This window comes from Phoenix dactylifera, chromosome 1, assembly GCF_051530095.1.
Source record: "Phoenix dactylifera cultivar Ajwa chromosome 1, Ajwa_hap1_PhDact_Kaust_v1.1, whole genome shotgun sequence".
NCBI lineage: Eukaryota > Viridiplantae > Streptophyta > Magnoliopsida > Arecales > Arecaceae > Phoenix > Phoenix dactylifera.
In genome coordinates, this window is record NC_143190.1 from 25783166 (window position 1) to 25805777 (window position 22612).

Sequence of the window (22612 nt, forward strand, 5' to 3'; positions counted from 1 at the left end):
CCTCCCGATAGATACTTAGGTATACTAGAAGAGGATACCGAGGAAATATTCCTGATGGGAGATAGGGATCACATACAGGATCCCAAAACCTACAACGAGGCGATATCTGATATCGATTCCGAGAAATGGCTGGAAGCTATGAAGTCAGAGATAGACTCCATGCATTCCAACCAAGTCTGGACCTTAGTAGATCCACCAGAAGGTATTGTACCTATTGGATGCAAATGGATCTACAAAAGGAAGATAGGTTCGGATGGAGAGGTAGAGACCTATAAGGCAAGGCTTGTGGCGAAAGGGTATAGTCAGCGCGAAGGTATTGACTATCAGGAGACCTTTTCACCTGTAGCCATGCTAAAATCCATCCGGACATTGCTTGCCATTGCAGCATTTCATGACTATGAAATCTGGCAGATGGATGTGAAAACTGCTTTCCTGAATGGATATCTTGATGAAGATATCTATATGGAACAGCCTTTGGGTTTCACTTCCAGTGATGGAGATCACAAGGTCTGCAAGCTGCAAAGGTCCATCTATGGACTAAAGCAAGCCTCTCGGAGTTGGAACACTCGTTTCGATGATGCAATCAAAACGTTTGATTTCATCAAAAACGAAGAGGAACCATGTGTTTATAAAAAGGTTAGTGGGAGTGCTGTCGTTTTTCTCGTACTGTACGTAGATGACATTCTCCTGATTGGGAATGATATTCCCATGCTAACCTCGGTCAAGGTCTGGTTGTCAAAAGAATTCTCCATGAAAGACCTTGGGGAAGCATCCTATATTTTGGGAATAAAGGTCTATAGAGATAGATCTAAAAGGATGCTTGGCCTTTCACAGAAGATGTACATAGAGGAGGTGCTGAAGAGGTTCAGCATGGAAAACTCCAAGAGGGGTCTCTTACCCCTAAGGCATGGAATTCATCTCTCCAAGAAGATGTGCCCCAACACATCTGAGGAGATTCAACGCATGAGCAAGATTCCTTATGCATCGGCAATAGGAAGCCTCATGTATGCCATGCTATGTACACGACCTGATATAGCTCTTGCTGTGAGTGTCACAAGCAGATATCAGTCGAATCCAGGTGAAGAACACTGGACAGCTGTGAAGAATATTCTTAAGTACTTGAGAAGAACTAAAGATTTATTCTTGGTTTTTGGAGGATCATCAGAGTTAAAGGTAGAAGGGTACACAGATTCAGACTTCATGACTGATGTCGATGACAGGAAGTCAACATCTGGATACGTGTTCTTGTGCAATGGTGGTACGGTGAATTGGAAGAGTTCTAAACAACCGATCATTGCTGATTCTACTATGGAAGCCGAATACATCGCCGCCTCTGAAGCTGCTAAGGAAGGCTTCTGGTTCAAGAAATTCATTGCAGAGCTAGATGTGATGACATCAGATGCCATAACACTCTACTGCGATAACAATGGCGCCATAGCCCTTGCTAAGGAGCCAAGGTCTCATCAGAAGTCTAAGCATATAGAGCGGCGCTTTCACCTCATACGCGACTATGTGGAGAAGAAATATGTAGAGGTACAGAGAGTAGACTCCGCGGATAACGTGGCAGACCCTTTCACTAAGCAGCTGAGTCAGCAAAAGACTGAAGCCCACCTTGAGAAGATGGGCCTAAGATATATGACCAATTGGCTTTAGTGCAAGTGGGAGATTGTTAGATGTATGCCCTAGAAGCCAATTTGGCTGACACATTGTTGATTCTAGGGACATAATTTTGTACTTGACTATTTATTATTGAATAAATAAAAGGCATCTTTTTCATTCATATTGTTTATGTGTCTATGAATCGTCCAAGAAATTAATAAGATGATGATACATATTCTCAAGAGTTGAGAATTTGAGCCATGTATCATTGGTGATTAATTTCTAAATGCTCCTGATCAATGGATCATCACGAGGACGGTGATCGATCCGATCAGTGCACAGATCACTTTCCTTCTGGATGGACGAGACTTGAGTCCACAGTGTAGGGACACTGAAGTGATAGTGCAGGTGCTTGTTAGAGAACAAGGGTACTGAGCGTGACCAAGACAAGAAGTCACTTGGATGTCTATCCACTCGTCAGTGACTTACTTGATGTTGCAGTAGTGTGATTGGTCCTTTGACCTGCGGTGCTTCGGCTACTCACAGTGAGGTTATTGTAGTTTGACTGCACACATACATGGTCTCTAGCCATATGGGTCCATGCAGTGTAGATTGGCTGCAGTAGGTTCACTGTAGGAGTAGGGTATGCACCTATAAGGAATCTATCGACCTTGATAGAAGAGGAGTGATCCTATGTGATTTGTTAGACTGAGTTCTAAGACCTTGGCCAGGGCAGTAAAGTGGAGAAAGAGTTTTCCACTATCGAACTCAAGTCGAATAAATCTTGACATATGACAGACGATGGGGTTTGACGAGTTGTCCATGACCTCCGTCCTGTAGGGATCCACGATAGTAGAACTGTATCACACGTTAACTGCACCTAGAGGTTCATCATTCCATTCTGCTGGGTAGCCACTACATGCTGCTAGGTGTCACTGGTGGATGGTGGGACTCATAGGGATTATCTTGATGATCGATAAACCCTAATGAGTTGAGTTGGAATCGTTCCAACCCATTGAAAGGAGTTTTCAATGATATAGTGATAGAGATCACAATATATCTCACTACCAGTCAGAATAGAACCTATGGGGTCACACACACTAGAAGTATTGACCGATCCGATGGTTGAAATCGTGATTAGGAATCACAAGAAATCAATTTGATTGATAAAAAGTTGAAGAAAGAAAAAGGAATTAATTAATTGGACTTGAAACAAGAATCCTACTTCGGGTAGGATTCCTAGAGTCCTAATTGGATTAGGACTGGGAATCCTAGTTGGAGTAGGACTGGAATTCCTATTTGGAATAGGATTCCTACAATCCTAATGAGATTAGGAATTTTGAATTTTGAATTGGATTCCTACTTGGAGTAGGATTCCTAGAAATCCTAATTGGATTAGGACTTCGGATTCAAATGGAGTCCTAATTGGATTAGGACTAAAATTAAACAAATCCTAATTGGATTAGGATTTCTTAAGTCTAAATTAATTAATAATCTAATGAATCAACATGACTCCTAATTGGATTAGGATTGAAGAGTTCAATTGAGTCATGGTTCATTCAAGTCCTAATTGGATTAGGACTAGCGTAGATTGAACCCAATATGGTCAATCCTAATTAGATTAGGACTTAACCATAAGAGAGGCACCCAATTCTCTTTGGAAGAGGATTAGGGCAACACAAGAAGGAGGGATCACGCCCCTCCTCCTCTCCTTGTGTGCGGCATGAAGAGAGGGGCCGGCGCCCCCCTTCCCTTTTTGGAAAATCATCTAGGGCTCCTATTTTGGAGGAGCCCTTGATGGCTATAAGAGAGGCACTAGGGCCGGCGCCCTAGATGAGTCTTCTCCTCCTCTTCAAGCCGAGGAAGCCCCCTCTCCTCCTCTTTAGTTGCAGCCGCAAGCAAGGGAAAAGATCTCCAAGTGTTGGCGGTTTCCTTCCCTTCCCTTCCTTCATCCAACGCAAGGAACAAGAGAAGGCTGCGTAGAGGATCATCTTCTTCCTATTCTTCATCCTTCTTCTTCCTCCTTCTAAGCACAATCAAGAGTTGATTGAGAGGAAGGACATCAGCCATCAAAGCTATCTTTGCAAGGGAGCTAGCACCCCGGTGAGATAGAGAGCTTGGATCGGATCCTGCTTCGTGTGGATACCCGTAGAGGCCGGACGTTTGAACGGCTTCAAGCGAACCCTCTTCCAAAACCACGAATTCAGATTTGCGGTGATCATCTACCCGCGCAAGGTGAAGATTTGATCTTCCTAATAGTTTTAAAAGTTTTAATTCTTACCTAATTACGAAAGGTCTCGAAACAAGCGTTCATGCGATGAACGTCGAACTCGTGCATGCCGATTCCGCTGCCATCTGAAAATTTTTGAAACATCAGCGGCATGGGCGGGTTCCCAACACTAGTCCTAATCCAATTAGAACTTGAATGAACCATGACTCAGTTGAACTCTTCAATCCTAATCTAATTAGGAGCCATCTTGATTCATTGGATTAATAATTAATTGGGACTTAAGAAATCCTAATCCAATTAGGACTTGTTTAATTCTAGTCCTAATCCAATTAGGACTCTAATTTGAATTCGAAGTCCTAATCCGATTAGGACTCTAGGAATCCTACTCCAAGTAGGAATCTAAATTTAATTCAAAACTCCTAATCTAATTAAGATTATAGGAATCCTACTCCAAGTAGGAATCCTAGTCCTACTCCTAATAGGATTCCCAGTCCAAGTAGGAATCCCAGTCCAAGTAGGATTCCTGTCCTAATCCAATTAGGACTCTATGAATCCTACTCCAAGTAGGACTCCTAGTCCTACTCCAAATAGGATTTTCAGTCCAAGTAGGAATCCCAGTCCAAGTAGGATTTCTAGTCCTAATCCAATTAGGACTCTATGAATCCTACTCTAAGTAGGACTCTTGTTTTAAGTCCAATTAATCAATTCCCTTTGTTCCTTCTTCAACTTATTATCAATCAAATTGATTACTTGTGATTCCTAATCACGATTCAACCATCGGATCGGTCATTACTTCTAGTGTGTGTGACCCCATAGGTTCTACTCTGACTGGTAGTGAGATATATTATGATCTCTATCACAATATCATTGAAAACTCCTTTCAATGGATTGGAACGATTCCAACTCTACTCATTAGGATTTATCGATCATCGAGATAATCCCTGTGAGTCCCACCATCCACCAGTGACATCTAGCAGCATGTAGTGGCTACCCAGTAGAATAGAATGATGAACCTCTAGGTGCAGTTATCATGTGATACAGTCCTACTATCGTGGATCCCTACAGGACGGAGGTCATGGATAACTCGTCAAACCCCTTCGTCTGTCATATGTCAAGATTTATTCGACTCGAGTTCGATAGTGGAAAACTCTTTCTCCACTTTATATTACTGCCCTGGCCAAGGTCTTAGAACTCAGTCTAACAAATCACATAGGATCACTCCTCTTCTATCAAGGTCGATAGATTCCATGTAAGTGCATACCCTACTCCTACAGTGAACTTACTGCAGCCAATCTACACTACAAGGACCCATATGACTAGAGACCATGTATACGTGTAGTCAAACTACAATAACCTCACTGTGAGTAGCTGAAGCACCGTAGGTCAAAGGACCAGTCATACTACTGCAACATCAAGCAAGTCACTGACGAGTGGATAGACATCCAAGTGACTTCTTGTCTTGGTCACGCTCAGTACCCTTGTTCTCTAACAAGCACCTGCACTATCACTTCAGTGTCCCTACACTGTGGACTCAAGTCTCGTCCATCCAGAAGGAAAGTGATCTGTGCACTGATCGGATCGATCACCGTCCTCGTGATGATCCATTGATCCGGAGCATTTAGAAATTAATCACCAATGATACATGGCTCAAATTCTCAACTCTTGAGAATATGCATCATCATCTTATTAATTTCTTGGACGATTCATAGACACATAAATAATATGAATGAAAAGATGCCTTTTATTTATTCAATAATAAATAGTCAAGTACAAAATTATGTCCCTAGAATTAACAATGTGTCAGCCAGATTGGCTTCTAGGGCATACATCTAACATGTACAATTTGAAATTAAGTCTAGTATCATCCAAATGTTTCCCTCTTTTTATGGACTCAACAATGAAGACCCATACAAACATTTGGATGAGTTCCTTGAGATCTGCAATACTGTCAAAATTCAGAACTTCACTGATGATGCTCTGAAACTTAGGTTGTTTCCTTTTTTCCTTAAGGATAGAGCTAAACAATGGCTCCATTCATTAGAAGCCAATTCTATTCTCTCTTGGGCTCAAATGCGACATGAATTTCTTAAAAAATATTTTCTCATAGGAAGAACGAACCAGTTTAGATGTGTCATCACAAGCTTCTCCCAAACTGAGGGAGAAGAATTTTATAAAACTTGGAAGAGATTTCGGGACCTAATCCGTAAATGCCCACATCATCAAATACCTAAATGGCAGCTAGTATAATGTTTCTATGATGGATTGACTGAACGAAACCGTCAGTTGATCGATGCCGCATGCAGGAGAACTTTCATGCTTAAAAGTGACCATGAGGCATGGCAATTATTTGAAAATTTTAATGAAAATTTCCTCCACCATGCCTCCTCCGCTCGTCAAGCACCCCCGAGTTCTCAAAGAAAAGGAACCATAAATGAAGTTAGCCAGTCCATAGGTCTATCTGACAAAGTAAATGCACTATCCCGCAAGTTGGACCAGCTAATGTCTAGAGAACACCAAACTTTTTCCAAGCACAAGTGTGTGCTCTCTATTCTAGCCCGTCTCATCCTATTTTTGAGTGCCCTTTGGCAGCTCAATTCCCTGAATTTGTGCAAGAATAAGTTAATGCTGCCCAAACACAGTCCCGACCGGGTAATGATCCATATTCCACTACTTATAATCCGGGATGGCGCAACCATCCAAATTTCTCTTGGAAGCAGCAAACTCCCAACACCTCCCAACCTTATTTCCAAAACTTTCAACCATTCCAGAATGTTCATCCAAACCGTCCTCCTACTCACTATTCACAATTTCAACATGTCCCTCCTCCACCACCCTAGAGAGATACTGCTTTTGAGCAGAAAGTATTAACTGCTCTTCAAGGACTGGAAGCCAATACACAACTGTTGCACTCACATACCTAATCGATTGCCAAATTAGAGACCCAGCTAGGGCAGCTAGCTTGTGCATTGAATAAAAGAGAGGAAGGCAAGCTTCCAAGTCAACCAGTGAGTAATCCGAGGGGACAGTGCATGGCTCACGAGACCCCCCCGAATGATGTTCACCATGAACAAGCTAATGCCATGACTACTTTAAGAAGCGGACGTGTAGTGGACAATAAGGTTGAAGAAAAAGAACATAAGGAAAATGAAGACAAAAGTATGACTGTGCCTAACAAGAATCCAAACACTTTCTTGTTTCCATCTAGTCCAGTATCAACCACACCTTTTACACCGAAGGCTCCTTTCCCTCAGTGTCTGAATGCACCTTCTTCCTTTAGCAAGAAAAGAACTTCGTTGGAAGAAATAATGGAGGTATTCAAACAAGTCAAAATCAACCTCCCTCTCCTTGATGCCATAAAACAAGTTCCATCTTATGCCAAATTTCTCAAGGACCTTTGTACCCAAAAATGAAAATCTAGGTCACATGTGCCTAAAAAGGTCTTCTTAACTGAACATGTAAGTTCCATCCTCCAGCACAAAACTCCTCCCAAGTTCAAAGATCCTGGTGCCCCTACCATCTCTTATGTGGTAGGAGACAATTCTATTGATCGAGCACTATTAGATTTAGGAGCAAGTGTTAATCTTTTGCCTTACTCAGTATATAAGAAGTTCGGATTAGGTGAATTAAAGCCTACTTCGGTGTCCCTGCAATTGGCTGATCGATCTATTAAAATACCACGAGGAACAATTGAAGACGTCCTAGTCAAGGTTGATAAATTTTATTTTCCAGTTGATTTCATCGTCCTTGATATGTGTTGCCCAGTAGATACAACCCAAGAGGGGGGGGTGAATTGGGTCTTTTAAAACTTTTATGCTACTTCTAAAACTTTTTGATTAACTATGCTAAGTTGTATAGATGCACAGCGAAAGTTAAACTTAGCAAGGGTATGATGTATAAACTTCGACTTGATTAAATATGCTTGTAACTAAAGGATGTGCAGATAAGAATTACGCAAGCAATTTATCTAAGTAAGTAAGTGTGTTAGTAAGACTATAACAAGAGGCATTACAAACACAAAGGATATATAGTGGTTCGGTGCACCCCAGCACCTACATCCACTCCCCAAGACCTCTTGGGAATTTCACTATAAATCCTACAGATTACAGCCGGTTGTTTTACAAGCTCACAACCCAACTTGTTGTTTTACGAGCGCACAACGAACTCGGTCGGTTTTCCCAGGCTCACCGACTAGAACCAACCCCGATTGTTTTTTCGGGCTCACAATCAAACCCTTACACGTTGGTTTTACCCTCGGCTCGCCAACAAACCTAAACCCCGTTGGTTTTCCCTTTGGCTCACCAACAAACCTTAAACCCCGTTGGTTTTCCCTTTGGCTCACCAACAAACCTTAACCCCTTGATTCAATCCTGTTGATTGAATCAAGTTACAAGATACTAGAACAAGAGTTTATATCAAATACAAGCTTCTCAAATAAGCAAATATAGCAAATGTAAATAAGTAAAGAAAAGAGAAGAAGCCCTCAAACTAATTTGTAGATGGAGGAACTCGGCTTCTTCTTCACTTGCCCCCTCTTCTGATTTTGCACGAAGTAGAGGATCTCCGAGGCAGCACACGGATGGAGAGGAAGCTTTGGGATTCACTTGGATGCTCTTCTTCTCTCTATTTTACTTTGAATGGCCCTTTTGTGCTTATGGAAGATTTTCCTTGTAATCTCTTTCAAATCTCTTCCCTAAATGTTTTCTCCCACTTCCATACCTTCTCCCCTGGCTCTCCTCTTATTTTTATAGCTTTAGATGGCGTGGAAACAAGAATCTAGCCGTTAGAGACAAAAATAGAGCCGTTGGACACAGTCTGCACCTCCTGACAATATTACCGTTGGGATCGGAGTCGACTCGCGCGATCAGGAGTCGACTCGCCTATTGCAGGAGTCGGCTCGTGCTTTACTGGAGACGACTCGGCCACTGTTCCAAATTTGAATTAAAGTGCATGCCTTGACTGGGAGTCGACTCGTCTTAACCTGGAGTCGACTCGCCAACTTCTGGAGCTGACTTGGCAATTTCGGAGTCGGCTCATCCACTGAAGTCCGTGGATCCAATTTTGAATTTGATCCACTCGAGTCGACTCGACTGTCCTGGGAGTCGACTCGAATCTCAGAGCCCGAACTCCCGATCCTCTGTCTTTTGGCTCGTCCAGTCTTGGAGTCGACTCGAACTTCCTCGGAGTCGACTCGGCTCTCAGTTTCCAAAACTTGGTCTTCTGCCTTTTGATGTGAAGCTGTCTTGGAGTCGACTCGAGCTGTCTGGGAGTCGACTCGAATCTCAGAGGCAGTAACTTGGTCTTCTGTCTGTTGATGGTCGCGGAGTCTCGGAGTCGACTCGTGCAATGCGGGAGTCGACTCGAATCTCAGAGTCCCAAAAATGCTCTCTGACTTTTTCTTTGTGTTCTACTTAGAGTCGACTCATGCTTTCTTTGGAGTCGACTTGCCAACCATTGGAGTCGACTCGCGTGCCACTGGAGTCGACTCGAATCTCAGACCCGAAAACTACTCTCTGACTTTTCTGCCTGTGACTCCTAGGAGTCGACTCATACTTCTCCGGAGTCGACTCATACTTCTCCGGAGTCGACTCGAATTCCACTGGAGTCGACTCGAAGACTGTTCTTTTGAATTTTTCTTTTGATTTTGCTCCTCCAATTTGAATCCTTTGAACTTTAAACTTGGGCCAATAAATTGTAGCTTTCTTCCAACTTGAGAGCTTTGGAGGCCTTCTTGTGTTCTCCCAACTTGCTATGTTCCTTGCAAAATAAATATTTTTCTTCTTGCAACATAAACATTAGTATCTATACTTCAAGATTTTGTGATCATCAAAATCAATCTATGAATCAATCTTTGGGTCATCAATCTCCCCCTTTTTGATGATGACAAAACTTGGAGTATATGCAATATAAAAGATATTGATTTCTAGAAGTAATACATAGCTAAGTTGCATGAAGTGGAAAACATATATATTTAAAAACATACTTCATGATAATGCTTTAGATTTAATCAGCTTAACACAATCAACATATTTAAATTTTAAGTATATAGCATATACTTAGATATTTCTCCCCCTTTTTGACAACATCAAAAAGATAGTGAAACATTAAGTACAAAGATCAGAGCAGAACACATCGAGTGTGAATTCAAGAGGTTTTTTAATTTGATACCACAGATAGTTTTCTAATCAAGTGTAGGTGGAATCTTCCTTAGGTTAATTCAAGAAGTACCACAAATGATATTCAAGAAAAAATATGAGTGGAAATCTAACCTCTCTTCACTAAGTATGAAAGCTTGTTCATTTAAGACCTTTTGCCCAATCTATTAAGTATTTTATCAACATGAGAGCAATTTAATTAATTTTCAGAGTAAAAGATCAAAACTTATATATTTGGAAAAAAACATATCATCATGTTGGATCATTAATTCTTAATGACTTCAAAGTTCTTTTATGATAATAAGAGCATTGGGGCACAAATACCAAAATATGAATTCATGCAATTTTTGATACATCTTAGAGCTCTTTTAAAGACTTTCTTTTATTCCTTTAGAAAATAAGCACAATTTGATACATAAAATAATGAATTGGCACAAAATAGAAGTTTTAAAGAGTAAGCCAATTAAAACTCACTAGTGAGGTTCAAAATAGATTTTCTAAGAGATACTCAAAAAAATTTAATACATTGTTCTCCTCCTGTTTTATTAAATTAGAGGCTCTTAAGATTTGTAATTTGGTTCATGAGTGATGCATAAGATATACTAACCAAATAACACGCCTCAAGGTGTATCATAAAGATTTTCAGATTTAAATTTCAGATGATACATATTGGAGAGTATTAGGATCACTTTTCATTTAGTATTCTTTCCCTCTCCTATAGATTTATGTAATTAAGTTCCATAAGACCTCTCCTTCTGAAATTTTCTTTCTTCCCCTCAATTGATCATTCCATTTAAGAGTTTAGAATCCTAAGATAATGTTCAATAAGATTGTCAATCTCAAAAATATATTTCAGCTTATTTTTATAAGACTCAAGGTTTGAGATAAGACAACCTTTATAGAACTCATCTCAAGGAAATTAAAGCATGTCTTGCAATATAAGGAGGTTCATCAAAATCAATCCATAAAATTCAAAGTATGCATCAAAATAAAGTGTCTTTGGGATAGGATACTGAATATCTAAAGCTCCCCCTCAAAAGATGCATTCTTCTTTAATCATTTTAATTGTTGAATTTCAGATTTTTGGTGATAAACGTGAATAACACTGAAATTCTGTAATATCAAGAATGTAGAGTGATCTAGAATTATTCAGAATTTATAGTAATCACTCTTTCTAATCCTTTAAGAACAAGTTATGCTTTCTCCTAATCTTAGAGAAAATGTATAAAAGTATTAATCAGAAAATGATTCAATTGAAGCTCAATTTCTTTCAAAAGCATTTGCATTTTCTTTCTTTTAGAGTCATTTGAGTGAACTGAAATATTTCTAGTTTTAAGATCATTCACTCTATTGATGGAAGTCTTTAATAATGTAGGGGAGAAAAAACATATAGATGATCATTGAGGTATATATATTTATAGAACTCAATTTCTTAATCATAGTTTTTTTTGCAATGTATACATGAAACACAATAAATCTTTTTAATATCAAAATAAAATCATATATTTAGAAATTTTTATTTGCAATCAAGATCATCGAAAGACACATCATTTGAACCAATATTGGTATATTTTGAAGATAAGAAATGATATGTTTCGGATGCGTATCGGAGCAATCACCAAAGGCATCAAAATTAATTCTGTTTTTCCTAAAGTAAGACTTTATTTAAAAAATCACATTTAGTTTAAGCTTTTATACAAAATCAGATTCTGAATTTCATAAAGATTTTCAAAAGAGGCTTTCAAAGTCATAATTTGAGATATGGATCTTCCACATTGTAGCTTATCTTAAATCATTACGTTTGAAAACACATATTTCAAACATGTAAGAGCATATTCAGAGTATTTGTATTTATGTTGAGTTTTGGTATGAGTTAGAACATTATATACCAAAGTTAATCAAGTTGAAGGATAAAAACAACTCAATTCATTTTGCCTAAATAGAGATATCCTTCTCTTCTCCTTTTTTTTTACAAATTTATTTAACTTTCAGATTTTAACGATGATTCTGAATAACAAATCTGAATTTTCTTTTCAATAAAACCAAACAAAAGATGTTATGTAGCATTTCAAACATTCAATCAAATTGTCCAAGCATGAAGCATTACAAAATATTGAGAATCCATAATTTAAAGCATCATGCCACATGCAAAATATATTATGTGTTAAGTCATGCATTAGAATATTAAGAATAAGCATGTCAAGGATCAAAATCAATTCTTTGCAAATAAACTCCCCCTATTTAAATACAATTTGGCACTGATTTCATCCTTAAAGTGTGTTTCCATGTGACTAAAAATTTGAATTGATTCTTTCTTGTATATTATCATTTATTTTGTCTCTCATTTTTACTTTCTTATGCACTATACTCTATTTGCTCCCTATCCGGTGGAGTTGGGAAGGGGCACGAGGTACTACCACTAGCCTCCCTCTTGTGCCGTCCCTAATATGCCCTACACCGAATAGTTGGGTCAAATAGTGCCGGGTACTACCACTAGCCTCCCCATTGGCACCATCCCTATGATGAACAATATAGAAAGGTTAAAATGTTTACTTCAAACTCTTCCTGTTTAAGTGTAATTAATTATGGATTTTATCCCTTCCAAAAGAATGCTCACACAAGTCTCACAAATGTGCCGAATATATTATGCTTGTTTTGCTTTTCCTTAAGATTGAAGTATTTGCCTTTACTTAGATTTTACTTCTCTTGAATAATATCCATTTTCTTTTCTTTATCTCTCTCTCTTTTGTTATTCTCAAGTAATTTACATGAAAGAGCAGAATAAAGAAATAATCTTATGTATCATATATATGTATATCATGCAAACAACATTTTCATTATGCTCAAGGATTCATAACTTCTCACAAGTTATTTTACATCAAAATTTTAAGCATATACTTGTGTATTTCATGGTTATGATATAGGCAAAGAAATAATTTAGTTTGGGCAAACCATGAAACAGTTTCTAAAAGTATAAGTCAGTCAATACACATATAGACATGATATCAAAAATTAATAATTAAAGAATTTAATCATGTCAAAATAAGATTTAAAGTTATTGACTTTGCTAAGCTAATTTATGAGAGAGATATCTAGAATTACTTATTCATTATATATTCTTCAAGCCAAACTAGATTTTTTATGTGTGAACTTTTGGCTGAAGAAGATCCTCTCTCTTGTTTGCATGTGAATGTTTAGTGTATCTTACATGAAGATATCCTTCAAGTTGAAATTTCTCATTTTTCTTTCTTGAAGGAAGGTCATTAGTTTCTTTAAGATACAAAGCATTCATCCAACATATATATATATATTTTTTAATTAGATGACTCAATATGAGATATGACAATAGTTGCATGTTGAGTCACTTTACTCAAGAGATTGCCTAAATATAAGCAAGCACATATCACTTGAACTAAAGAGATAAATTCATTAACCAAGATAGTTCAAGGACAAGCATGTGAGGCAATAGACAGATTTATCAAGGTCAAATCAATTTAGTTTAGATTCTATTTGCTTAAGATAATTATCAATAAGATGTGTTAACTAAGTTTTAATCAACTCATCTTAAACGTTTGTTTCTATCAAAATTCAGATTATGACGTATTTGTTATAAATAAAATATGATTAATTAAAGTTAGATTGAAGTCTTGCACAAGGTCACATAATGAGCATACAATCTGGTCTACTTAGCTGTATGATAAAATAATTATTCTATCATGCTTCAATACAGCTTTAACACAATAGATCTACTTTGCTCATCCTTTACAATTTCTACAAGATGGGGTCATAGATATACCTTCTTCACGCCAATCTTCTATAAAAGTTTTCTTGTGGACTAACGTTGGTCAATGAAGATCCCCTTTCCTGTTTGTCTTAATTTGGAGTTTGAGAGAAGATGTTAATTCATTCATCATATTTCAAACTCACCTTGCAATATAACTATTCATATAAATTTTCATTGGTAGAACAAAAATGATGCCATCAATGTGTGCTATGAGCAAGCAAGATATCATAGATTCTTCTTTTTGATGCATAGATTTATCACTATTACTTTCTATCAACAAGGTTACCTAAGCTTTTATATATCAAGCTTTTGATGCTTGTTTTAAATCACATATTGCTTTATCATATATGTAATGTGTAATTTTTAAATATGGTGGTTATTTAACATAGATCTACTTTTTAATGAAATAACCACATAGGAGTGAATTCTACACATTCATTTGACAGAATATAAAGCTCATGAGTCAAGCAAATGATAGTGGTGATCTTTACTTTTAATCATGCAAGAATCAAGATCTATTTCATCTTTTCTTGATTCAGTCTTTTAGTAGTTATCAATTTTTCTTCATTAAGTGCATTTCTGAAACACTCAATTTTGTTATAATTATCAACAAGTTTTCAGATTGTTATATGTAAAAGATTAACCATATATAATTTGATCTTAGTATCTTGACAGTAAATCATTAGTCTCATAGAGAATAAGACGACTTGATATTTTTGCAACTAAAATCTTTTCATTGAATATTCTATATGCATTGCTTGATGAGTGATATCCAAGGATAGACATATCTCTATCAGATTTGGCATTATTTTTCATAAGAACATATCAAGCATAACATGTACGACTGAAAAATATGAGAGATACGCAATAGTTCATTTTTTATTTTTCAGAAGATCAAAAGAAGTTTTCATCAAAAATAGATCTAATAGAAGTCATATGTATGACAAGTATTGATGATAGCTTTTAAGGCATTTAAGTAGATGGCTATCATACAACATTGCCTTTTTCAATTCTTCAAAGATTCTATTAATCCTATTTTACTTATAGTATTCTTGGTGCAGAAACAATTGTATTCAATATTATTTTCTGTGCACAACTTAACACAAAAATTGGTTTTCAAAACTATGCCGTGATTCATAGTTTGCAAACCTTTATCATTTGATCGCTTTTACAAGATTTAGTAAATACAGAAAAATACTTCAGTTTTATTCTCCAAGAACAAGTCCAATGTAGGCTTTTGAAGACTTAGAGATGGAAACAACATCTTTAGATTTAGAGATGATTTTTGTTTGTTTCCTTAGTTAGCATGCATAGCAAAACTTTGACCTTTAAGTAGATAATCTAAGCAAGCATATGGCAAGGTCTTTTGAGATTAAGTACATACTAGCATGAGTTGATTCTATGTGCCAAGGATGGTTTCTTTAATCTTGGTATTCATAGTGCATATATTCAAAAGCATACCAAGTACACATTATCATATTGATGATCAATAAAAATAATGCCATGGATAAAAATTCTTAATCAAGCATATAGAGGATTCATAAAGTTATTTTTAATAAATTAATTAATCATTTAGCAACTTATCCAATAGTGAGTGGAGCATACAAAAAAAATGAAGTGATTTGAATATATTTTCTTTTCATACCCCAAAAAAAATATCACTTATATCACAAAAATGATTAATACTTTCAAGTTATGTTTTAATCAACTAATAAAGTAATTTCAATACGAGAAGATGTAAGAATTACTTATTTCATTCTTTCTTTCATTTAAATCATTCTTTTTAATTACATTTTAAATTCAATTCTTTAACACATGTCTAGAGCACCCATTGTTTAGATAACATCTTTCATTAGAACCTTGGATAGCTAGACATGCATGCTGAAAGAATAATCATATTTTCAATTTAGAAACCCAAGCTCTTTTGGGTCCTTGTAGGTTAGCTATAATTGTTCCTTTTGGAACCCATATTCTCTTAATAGCTATTTTGTCCATGAATTTACAGATTTTAGGATTACAAGGGATGTATTTCTGTATCCTCTTGTTGAATTTAACAAACTTAGATCGAACATGAGTAGTAGGAAAACTTTTAATTTTCTGTTTCTCCTTTTTTGGTTCATCAAATTTGTAATGTATAGATTTAGGAACAACAGAAGAGATTTTACTTAGCTTTTGTTTATAAGAATCTGTTTTAGAGTAATTAAAAACTGTTTTAACAAACATATTCTTAAACAGTTTTTGGGTGTACCAAGGTTGATATCCTAATGTAACTTTATCAAATTCAGCTCTTTGATTATTTATCATTAGGTTCAATTTTTCAGAGCTGAGGGTAAATCTTTCAACAACAGGTTTTAATCTGTCAACTTCTTTAGTTAATCTTCTGTTATCTTCTGAAAGTAACTCATTGTTTTTCTTAAGTTTATCATGACTTTCAGTGAGAAGTTGATCTCTTTGATTTAGTTCTTGATTTTCTTTAATTAAGATTTTAGTTTTACTGGTTAGTTTCAGTTTTTCATCTATTAGAATTTGATTTTCAATCTTCAAATTTTTGTTCTTACAAATAAGTTTCTTATATTCTAAATACAAATCAGAAAAGGCATCATGGAGTTCATCAAATGTAAAATTGCTTTCAGTTTCAGCATGTACCTCTTGTGCCACCAAGCATGGATTTTCAATGTGATACTGCTCTCCTTCTACACATGATGTTTCAGATTTGTTAGTGCATTCATATTTGTCTTCAAGCATATTCCATATTTCTTTAGCAGTCATGCAAGAAGATATGCAATTAAACTCATTCCTATCTAGTGCACAATATATTAGGTTCATGGCTTTTGAATTTTGTTGAGCCATTTTCTCATTATGACTAGTGTTTGTGTGTGTTCCATTGGCTATAATGCTCCATAAACTATAATCAACTGATTGTATAAAAATGCGCATGCGTATTTTCCAATGTGTATAGTTTATGCCATTAAATAGTGGAGGTGTATCAATTGATTGTCCTTCTCCTAGAAAACTATCTATTTGAGTTGTCATGATCTTTGGCTCTAGTCGGTTAAGACTACAAATAATATTTGAGCACCTGCTCTGATACCACTTGTTGCCCAGTAGATACAACCCAAGAGGGGGGGGTGAATTGGGTCTTTTAAAACTTTTATGCTACTTCTAAAACTTTTTGATTAACTATGCTAAGTTGTATAGATGCACAGCGAAAGTTAAACTTAGCAATGGTATGATGTATAAACTTCGACTTGATTAAATATGCTTGTAACTAAAGGATGTGCAGATAAGAATTAAGCAAGCAATTTATCTAAGTAAGTAAGTGTGTTAGTAAGACTATAACAAGAGGCATTACAAACACAAAGGACATAGAGTGGTTCGGTGCACCCCAGCACCTACATCCACTCCCCAAGACCTCTTGGAAATTTCACTATAATCCTACAGATTACAGCCGGTTGTTTTACAAGCTCACAACCCAACTTGTTGTTTTACGAGCGCACAACGAACTCGGTCGGTTTTCCCAGGCTCACCGACTAGAACCAACCCCGATTGTTTTTCCGGGCTCACAATCAAACCCTTACACGTTGGTTTTACCCTCGGCTCGCCAACAAACCTAAACCCCGTTGGTTTTCCCTTTGGCTCACCAACAAACCTTAAACCCCGTTGGTTTTCCCTTTGGCTCACCAACAAACCTTAACCCCTTGATTCAATCCTGTTGATTGAATCAAGTTACAAGATACTAGAACAAGAGTTTATATCAAATACAAGCTTCTCAAATAAGCAAATATAGCAAATGTAAATAAGTAAAGAAAAGAGAAGAAGCCCTCAAACTAATTTGTAGATGGAGGAACTCGGCTTCTTCTTCACTTGCCCCCTCTTCTGATTTTGCACGAAGTAGAGGATCTCCGAGGCAGCACACGGATGGAGAGGAAGCTTTGGGATTCACTTGGATGCTCTTCTTCTCTCTATTTTACTTTGAATGGCCCTTTTGTGCTTATGGAAGATTTTTCTTGTAATCTCTTTCAAATCTCTTCCCTAAATATTTTCTCCCACTTCCATACCTTCTCCCCTGGCTCTCCTCTTGTTTTTATAGCTTTAGATGGCGTGGAAACAAGAATCTAGCCGTTAGAGACAAAAATAGAGCCGTTGGACACAGTCTGCACCTCCTGACAATATTACCGTTAGGATCGGAGTCGACTCGCGCGATCAGGAGTCGACTCGCCTATTGCAGGAGTCGGCTCGTGCTTTACTGGAGACGACTCGGCCACTGTTCCAAATTTGAATTAAAGTGCATGCCTTGACTGGGAGTCGACTCGTCTTAACCTGGAGTCGACTCGCCAACTTCTGGAGCTGACTTGGCAATTTCGGAGTCGGCTCATCCACTGAAGTCCGTGGATCCAATTTTGAATTTGATCCACTCGAGTCGACTCGACTGTCCTGGGAGTCGACTCGAATCTCAGAGCCCGAACTCCCGATCCTCTGTCTTTTGGCTCGTCCAGTCTTGGAGTCGACTCGAACTTCCTCGGAGTCGACTCGGCTCTCAGTTTCCAAAACTTGGTCTTCTGCCTTTTGATGTGAAGCTGTCTTGGAGTCGACTCGAGCTGTCTGGGAGTCGACTCGAATCTCAGAGGCAGTAACTTGGTCTTCTGTCTGTTGATGGTCGCGGAGTCTCGGAGTCGACTCGTGCAATGCGGGAGTCGACTCGAATCTCAGAGTCCCAAAAATGCTCTCTGACTTTTTCTTTGTGTTCCGCTTAGAGTCGACTCATGCTTTCTTTGGAGTCGACTTGCCAACTATTGGAGTCGACTCGCGTGCCACTGGAGTCGACTCGAATCTCAGACCCGAAAACTACTCTCTGACTTTTCTGCCTGTGACTCCTAGGAGTCGACTCATACTTCTCCGGAGTCGACTCATACTTCTCCGGAGTCGACTCGAATTCCACTGGAGTCGACTCGAAGACTGTTCTTTTGAATTTTTCTTTTGATTTGCTCCTCCAATTTGAATCCTTTGAACTTTAAACTTGGGCCAATAAATTGTAGCTTTCTTCCAACTTGAGAGCTTTGGAGGCCTTCTTGTGTTCTCCCAACTTGCTATGTTCCTTGCAAAATAAATATTTTTCTCCTTGCAACATAAACATTAGTATCTATACTTCAAGATTTTGTGATCATCAAAATCAATCTATGAATCAATCTTTGGGTCATCAATATGGAACCTATGCCGAACCTTAAGAAACAAATCCCTATGATTCTTGGTCGTCCCTGTTGGGAACCCGCCCACGCCGCTGATATTTCAAAAATTTTTCAGATGGCAGCGGAATCGGCATGCACGGGATCTACGTTCATCGCATGAACGTTGTTTCGAGACCTTTCGTAATTAGGTAAGAATTAAAACTTTTAAAACTATTAGGAAGATCAGATCTTCACCTTGCGCGGGTAGATGATCACCGCAAATCTGAATTCGTAGTTTTTGGAAGAGGGTTCGCTTGAAGCCGTTCAAACGTCCGGCCTCTACGGGTATCCACACGAAGCAGGATCCGATCCAAGCTTTCTATCTCACCGGGGTGCTAGCTCCCTTGCAGAGATAACTTTTGATGGCTGATCTCCTCTCTTTCTTTCAACTCATGAATGTACTTGAGAGGAGGAAGAAGAAGGAAGAAGAAGAGGAAGAAGCAAGGCCCCTGCAGCCTACTTTCTTTTTCCTGCGTTGGAAGGAGGAAAGGAGGAAGAGGAGGGCGCCATGGCTTCTTTTTCCCTTCTTCTTGCTGGCGGCTGAACCAAGGGAGGGAGAGGGTGGCCACGTGATGGAGAGGAGGGGGATTCCTATATCCATTAGGTCAGCCCCCAAGAGTCCTCCTTTTATAACATCTAGGGCTCCTACAAGTTAGGAGCCCTTGATGTATTACCAAGAGGGGCGTCGGCCCCTCTTGTTGCCGCACCAAGAGATCCAAGGAGGAGGGGCGTGAGCCCCTCCCTCTCATGTTGCCCTAATCCTCATCTAATGAGGATTGGGAGGCCCTAATGTGGTTTAGCCTTAATCCAATTAGGCTTAGCCCAAGGGTGAACCAATTTGGATCCAATCTAGGCTAGTCCTAATCCAATTAGGACTTGAATGAACCATGACTCAATTGAACTCTTCAATCCTAATCCAATTAGGAGTCATGTTGATTCATTAGATTAATAATTAATTTAGACTTAAGGAATCCTAATCCAATTAGGATGTATTTAATTTTAGTCCTAATCCAATTAGGACTCTATTTGAATCCGAAGTCCTAATCCAATTAGGATTTCTAGGAATCCTACTCCAAGTAGGAATCCAATTTTAATTCAAAATTCCTAATCTCATTAGGATTGTAGGAATCCTATTCCAAGTAGGAATCCCAGTCCTACTCCAACTAAGATTCCCAGTCCTAATCCAATTAGGACTCTAGGTATCCTACTCGAAGTAGGACTCTTGTTTCAAGTCCAATTAATTAATTCCCTTTGTTCCTTCTTCAACTTCTTATCAATCAAATTGATTACTTGTGATTCCTAATCACGATTTCAACCCTCGGATCGGTCAATACTTCTAGTGTGTGTGACCCCATAGGTTCTATTCTGACTGGTAGTGAGATATATTGTGATCTCTATCTCAATATCATTGAAAACTCCTTTCAATGGGTTGGAACGATTCCAACTCAACTCATTAGGGTTTATCGATCATCAAGATAATCCCTATGAGTCCCACCATCCACCAGTGACACCTAGCAGCATGTAGTGGCTACCCAGCAGAATGGAATGATGAACCTCTAGGTGCAGTTAACGTGTGATACAGTCCTACTATCGTGGATCCCTACAGGGCGGAGGTCATGGACAACTCGTCAAACCCCATCGTCTGTCATATGTCAAGATTTATTCGACTTGAGTTCGCTAATGGAAAACTCTTTTTCCACTTTATATTACTGCCCTGGCCAAGGTCTTAGAACTCAGTCTAACAAATCACATAGGATCACTCCTCTTCTATCAAGGTCGATAGATTCCTTATAGGTGCATACCCTACTCCTACAGTGAACTTATCGCAGCCAATCTACACTGCATGGACCCATATGGCTAGAGACCATGTATGTGTGCAGTCAAACTACAATAACCTCACTGTGAGTAGCCGAAGCACCGCAGGTCAAAGGACCAGTCACACTACTGCAACATCAAGCAAGTCACTGACGAGTGGATAGACATCCAAGTGACTTCTTGTCTTGGTCACGCTCAGTACCCTTGTTCTCTAACAAGCACCTACACTATCACTTCAGTGTCCCTACACTGTGGACTCAAGTCTCGTCCATCCAGAAGAAAAGTGATCTGTGCACTGATCGGATCGATCACCGTCCTCGTGATGATCCATTGATCAGGAGCATTTAGAAATTAATCACCAATGATACATGCCTTAAATTCTCAACTCTTGAGAATATGTATCATCATCTTATTAATTCCTTGGACGATTCATAGACACATAAATAATATGAATGAAAAGATGCCTTTTATTTATTCAATAATAAATAGTCAAGTACAAAATTATGTCCCTAGAATCAACAATGTGTCAGCCAAATTGGCTTCTAGGGCATACATCTAACAATCTCCCACTTGCACTAAAGCCAATTGGTCATATATCTTAGGCCCATCTTCTCAAGGTGGGCTTCAGTCTTTTGCTGACTCAGCTGCTTAGTGAACGGGTCTGCCACGTTATCCGCGGAGTCTACTCTCTGCACCTCTACATCATAGTCGCGTATGAAATGGAAGCGCCGCTCTATGTGCTTGGACTTCTGATGAGACCATGGCTCCATAGCTAGTGCTATGGTGCCAATGTTATCGCAGTAAAGTGTTATGGCATCTAATGACATTACACCTAACTCTGCAATTAACTTTTAATCAGAAGGTTTCCACTGCACCCTTAGATACGGCTTAACATTCAGCTTCTAAGGTAGAATCTATAATGATCGGTTGTTTGGAACTCTTCCAATTTACTGAACCACAATTGCACATATTCTGATGTAGACTTTCTATCATCAATATGTGTGCATCCTTCTACCTTCAACTCTGATCTTCTCCCAAAGACCAAGAACATGTCCTTAGTTCTTCTCAAGTACTTAAGACTGTTCTTCACAGCTATCCAGTGCTTCTTGCCTGGGTCCGACTGATATCTGCTTGTGACACTCACAGTAAGAGCTATATCAGGTCGTGTACACAGCATGGCATACATGAGGCTTCCTATTGCCGATGCATAGGAAATTTTGCTCATGCGTTGAATCTCTTCAGATGTGTTGGGGCACATCTTCTTGGAGAGATGAATTCCATGTCTTAGGGGTAAGAGACCCCTCTTGGAGTTTTCCATGCTGAACCTCTTCAGCACCTCCTCTATGTACATTTTCTGTGAAAGGCCAAGCATCCTTTTAGATCTATCTCTATAGACCTTTATTTCCAAAATATAGGATGCTTCCCCAAGGTCTTTCATGGGGAATTCTTTTGACAACCAGACCTTGACCGAGGTTAGCATGGGAATATCATTCCCAATCAGGAGAATGTCATCTACGTACAACACGAGAAAAATGACAGAACTCCCACTAACCTTTTTGTAAACACACGGTTCCTCTTCGTTTTCGATGAAATCAAACGTTTTGATTGCGTCATCGAACCGAGTGTTCCAACTCCGAGATGCTTGTTTTAGTCCATAGATGGACCTTTGCAGCTTGCAGACCTTGTGATCTCCATCACTGGAAGTGAAACCCAAAGGCTGTTCCATATAGATATCTTCATCAAGATATCCATTCAGAAAAGCAGTTTTCACATACATCTGCCAGATTTCATAATCATAAAATGCTGC

The 22612-nt window shown here is 38.4% G+C and overlaps 1 non-coding gene across 1 annotated transcript; it reads right to left on the reverse strand.

The window, feature by feature from the left end:
* Positions 1-5948: 5948 nt before the first annotated feature.
* LOC120109099 (small nucleolar RNA R71) lies at positions 5949-6054 on the reverse strand. The gene has a single exon (XR_005510143.2). It is a non-coding gene; the product is annotated as a small nucleolar RNA R71 (small nucleolar RNA).
* Between the last annotated feature and the right edge of the window lie 16558 nt (positions 6055-22612).